General features: G+C 43.0%; 1 non-coding gene across 1 annotated transcript; it reads right to left on the bottom strand.

The window, feature by feature from the left end:
* Window positions 1-3,601: 3,601 nt before the first annotated feature.
* Window positions 3,602-3,675, bottom strand: trnat-agu (transfer RNA threonine (anticodon AGU)). The gene has a single exon. It is a non-coding gene; the product is annotated as a tRNA-Thr (tRNA).
* Between the last annotated feature and the right edge of the window lie 1,731 nt (window positions 3,676-5,406).

Genomic DNA, 5,406 nt, shown 5'->3' with positions numbered 1-5,406 from the left:
CTAATGTTTGAACCTTTTCCCCATTTAGATGATAATCCGTACAATTGTTCCTTTTACCAAAATGCATTATCAAACATTTCCCAATACAGGTTTCCATCTTCCACTTTTTGCCCATTCTTCCAATTTGTGTAAATGCTGCTGCAATTGTTTAGCTTCCTCAGCACTATTTATCCCTACACCTATCTTCGTATCATCTTCAAACTTTGTCACAAAGCCATCAATTCCATTATCCAAATCACTGTACAAACAGTATAAAAAGTAACGTTCGCAATACTGACCCCTGTGGATCATCACTAGTCAGTGGCAGCAAACCGGAAAAGGCTGCTTTTATTCCCACTCACTGCCTCCTGCCTGACAGCCATTCCTCTATTCATCTTTCCTGTAACACCATAGCATGTTATCTTATTGAACGGCCTCATGCGTGGTACGTTATCAAATGCCTTCTGAAAATCCAAGTAGATGACGGCCTCTCCTTTGTCCACCCTGCTTGTTACTTCCCCGACAAACTGGAACAGATTTGTCAGGCAGGATCTCCCTTCACAGAATCAATATTAACGTTGGCTAATTTTGTCATTAAGTACTCCGACACCTCATCCTTAATAATAGACTCCAACAGTTTCGTAACCACTGAGGTTAGGCTAACTGGCTATAATTTCCTTTCTTTTCCCTGCCTCCATTCTGAAGGAGTGGAGTGACATTTGCAATCTTCCAGTACTCCAGGTTCATTCCAGAATCAAGTGATTCTTGAAAGATCATAACTATCTCTTCAGTAACCTCTCTCTGACTCTGGGATATAGTCCATCTAGCCCAGGTGACTTATCCACCTTAAAACCTTTGATTTTGCCTTGCACATTTACTTTTGTAATAGCAATGGCACTCACCTCTGCTCCCTGATACTTATGGACCTCTGACACAGTGCTAGTGTCTTCCAGAGTTAGGACAGGTGCAAAGTACCTATTACTTTTGGTATCCTGCTTTATACTGTTGGCTGTTTTGGCCTCATATATTTTCTTTTCCCTTCTTATAACCTTTTCAGTTGCCATTTGATGAATTTTAAAAGATTCCTAATCATCCAACTGGCAACCCTCTCACTTTTTTTTACCTTGTATTGTCACGGTCCATTCCACATTGTGGTTCATGGTCCGGTCTGTGGATTCCGTATTCCGGCTATTCCTTTTTTCCCTTGTTCCATTGGGTGCCTTAATTGAGGTACCTGATTATCGTTCAGGTCTGGCAACATAAAGAGGTCTGGGGTCCAGTGATTCCTTGCTGACCTTCCTCGTCAGTAACCCCGTCAGAACCCATACCCAGAAGCTCGGCTCTGTGGTCTGTGTCCTGTGTCCAAGACGAGTCCCGGGTCTGTGTGCTATATCCAAGGAAGAGTCCAGGCTCTGTATCCTGTGTCCAAGACGAGTCCCGGGTCTGTGTGCTATATCCAAGGAAGAGTCCAGGCTCTGTATCCTGTGTCCAAGAAGAGTCCCGGCTCTGTATCCTGTGTCCAAAAAGAGTCCCGGCTCCGAGTCTGTGTCGAAGAAGTGCACGAGTCAAGTCCAAGCCATGTCCGAGTCCTAGAACAGAGCCAAGTCTAGACCCAAGTACCAAGCCTTTGCCAACATCCCAATTCCGAGTCATGAGCTGAGTTCCCTGTCAAGTTCAAGTCCCAAGTCCAAGTCCAGGTTTACTGGTTTGTCACTCAATGTCTACTTTCATGTTGTCATTTTATCCTTGTTCTTTGGCTTCCCTAGCATTCTTAATAAACATAGTCAAGTTCGGACTACTTTAGTGTCTATGTTTTACATTTGGGTCCGCCACCAGTTTTATGCAATCCTTAACTTCCTTTGTCAGCCACGAATGTCTACCCCTGCCATCTGAGAACTTCTTCCTCTGCGGGATATAACTATACTGTGTCTTGTAAACCATTCCCAGAAAATTCATGCTCTGCTGTCATCCTCATGAGTTTCCTTCTCTAATCCATCTGGGCAGGCTCTTCTCTCATATCTCTGTGATTCCCTTTATTCCATTGCGATACTGATAAATGTGATTTATGCTTCTCCCTCTCAATTTGCAGTATGGATTCAATCACATTTAGATCACTTTCTCCTAAGGGGTCCTTTACACTAATCTCCCTATTAAGTTCTGGGTTATTACACAACACCTTATCTAAGAACGCCTTTCCCTGAGAAGGCTCAAGCACATGCTACTCTACAAAGCCACCTCGTAGATATCTTATAAATTTCCCCACTTGCAGTCTGACACCTACCTGATATTCCCAATCACCTTGCACACTGAAGTTCTCGTTTACAACTGTGCCATTACCCTTACTACATGCCGTTTCCAGCTCCCTTTGGAATCTCAGCCCCACATCTTGGTTACTATCTGGGGGCCTATATATGATTCCAATCTAGATTTTTACCCCTGCAGTTTCTAAACTCCACTCACAAAGATTCAACATTGCCTGACCCTTAGTCACCTCGTTCTAAAGGTGTAATTCCATCTCTTACCAACAGAGCCACACCACCGCCTATGCTTTCCTGCCTGTCTTTTCGACCCAAAGATTATCCTTTGATATTAAGCCTTCTTTCAACCACGACTCAGTGATGCCCACAAAGTCATACCGACCAATGTCTAACTGTGCCACAAGTTTGTCTACCTTATTCCGAAAGCTAAGTGAATTTAAATACAGCAGCTTCAGTCTTACATTCTTCACCTTTTTGAATTTTACCTCTGTGCTGCAATTTAACTCGTTGTTCTGTCTGCTTTTGTACCCAATCATTGGCTTACATTCATGCTACATTCATCAACTGTTTGTAAACCTGCTGGCTCATCATCAGTTCTGTCATACTCCCCCCCCCCCCCCCGTGCCATATTAATTTAACTGTTAACTATATAAGCGTTTCAATATGCAACGTCTGGATGAGAAATCTGGGATTGCCTCATCTGAATAAAAACCTTGCGCATCTTGGTGTAAGTGGAAAAAGAACGCTGAATTTGAGGAAGTAGGTAGATTTTGCTCTACGCATCCGCTAGAAAAATGAGCATATAATATCCCATCTTCACACTGTAAACACTCACGGAAATTAGCGTCTTTGCAATGACTTCTGGAAAACCATTGTCTGCCATCCGGCAGTGTGAAGAGACAGCTCTGTTCCACCATTGTCTCCGGTCTGCTTTGAAGATATATTGGATGGATTGGAAAAAGGAAAGTGCATCAAGCTTCAAGCAGATAATTCTGAGATGTTTCAAAGTATACACTGATTGTATAAGACTTTCAAGATAAACATGGTCAATCAATTCAAGTCATTATTGCTATAAATACAACCGTGGTAATATGGCCGAGCGGTGGATTAAGGTTCTAGTTTCTAAGGATTTCCAGTCCCACAGCAGCCACCGTAAGGAAACTGATAAATCTTTTCCGACAATGATTAAAGAGTATCTTGCGGAACAAAATGAGAAATGCGTAAATCGTCATGGGATTCAGTACTGGAAATTATTTCAGAGTCAACGATATCACGGTGAAGCAGTAGAATACTCCAGGTTGGGTGGAGGATGCTGTAGACGTGTGGGGCTCGAGATTTCTTATACAATGTCCCCCATGAACTAAAGGCTCTGCTGGGAGTCGAACCCAGGATCTCCTGTTTACTAGACAGGCGCTTTGACCAGTTAAGCCACGGAGCCCTCGCGCTATCTAGCGGTTGGAATAATGATTTTTTTTACTTGTCTTCTTCGTCTGTTAGCGGAAGAAGTGCTTGAGTTTCAGATTGCATAGGTGAAATAAAACAATGCAGGCTGTACCTAGAGACTTACCCATTAGTCTGTGTGTATAATAAAGTTTCCTACTCTCACCACAGCTTACTCGGTTTGAGGACGTAGCTCCAATTCAGACACTCATCCAGAAAGCAGTGGAGGATCCATCAGTTCTGAAGCTTCATGATTTGTATGGAAGGACTGTTAATGCCGGGTTCCCTTTACTCCGCGATGACAGTTCTCCCTCGCCTTTTTCTGAAGGCAAGACGCAGTTATCCACTTCGCCACCTGTTAACTTATGAGTTTCAACACGTTTTGGATCAACGTGTTAGGAGAGTTTCATGCAATGCTGTATTCGTAGTGGTTCTTCAAGCAAGATGAGTAAAAAAATATACTGGTAGTTTGAGAATGAATCCCAACCCTGGAATCTGGTGAAGGTCCATTCAAGAGTTCGACTTGTAGCCATTTAAACAATGAAGGACATAGACTTAAGAAATAGTTGTACTGACCATATTAAAAAGACATTTAAAAATCCTTGGCATATCGATCTGTTCGGTATTTTTCTATAGAATAGCTAAGAGCGAATGTTTGGGTACAGAAACTTCGTACGTCTGGAACACCCTATTTAATGTGCGATAAAAGATGTTCGTAAGGAGGTTCAATAAATCGGTTTTATTGTGTACACTAGATTGAAAGAGAGAACAGGAGGAAGTGAGAGTTGAAGGTTTGGGGATGTTGGACCAACAGGCTAATCTGAGAAAGTTGGTTAAGTATTTTCAACAGAATGAAGGAAGGACCAGCAGAGTCCAATTTTACAGATGACACTCAGCTAGCTTCAATGTGTGCAGGGAGGATAACGCTGGAGACATCAGGAGGAAATACATCAGGTGAAATGAAAAGTGTTGCCCACAGGTGGGTTAGAACGCACCCCATGTGTGAAACGTGTAGCATTATTCATTGGGTGAGAGATTGAATGGTAAGACTTATAGGCTCAGAGATATGGGATCACTTCTTGCGCTATTAGTAAGCGTCAGTGCAAAAGTTCTGAATTTATCAACAGTTCATTGAGTCCGAAGTAGTTATTGCAACATGACCCAACCAGCTGATCAGTCTTACCCCTGTATGACGACTCATCGTCATGTGAGATCCTGCCAAGAACAGACAATTATATATGGTATTCTGAGGCATACAGTCGTGCGTGTTGAGTATAGCAAGAGGCTAAACACACATCCTGGAGTTGCGACAGTGCTGATTGTCAACAAGGAGAAGGCTTATCAGCACGTGAACCACGTGGATTTCCGCGTGAATTTCGGTTTCACCCACAGTCCTAAGACGTACCGGTTAGTAGGAGAATTGGCCATTGTAAATTTTTCCGTGATTAGGCTAGTTTTAGTTAGGTGGGTTTCTGGGCAGTGTGGTTTGATGGTCTGGAAGGACCCGTTCTGTGCTGTATCTCTAAAACAATAAAATTCATTAAAAATTTTGCTGCAGTCCTCAGTCTGTGTCTGTATTCTGGGAGTAGAAGCCGAAGTCCAGGCGTGGCATTGTATAGTAAATGTTTTTGGCGGTGATGCAACGTCCAGAGCGTTGGCTGCTCTGCCACGGTAGGAAACAGATAGTCAGAGACACCCTCAAGCTGGCCAGGTTGAAGACCACTGGGAT

Source organism: Hemitrygon akajei, chromosome 8, assembly GCF_048418815.1.
Source record: "Hemitrygon akajei chromosome 8, sHemAka1.3, whole genome shotgun sequence".
Lineage (NCBI taxonomy): Eukaryota > Metazoa > Chordata > Chondrichthyes > Myliobatiformes > Dasyatidae > Hemitrygon > Hemitrygon akajei.
Note: the sequence above shows the minus strand (reverse complement) of the source record. Positions and strands in the feature narration are given on the sequence as shown.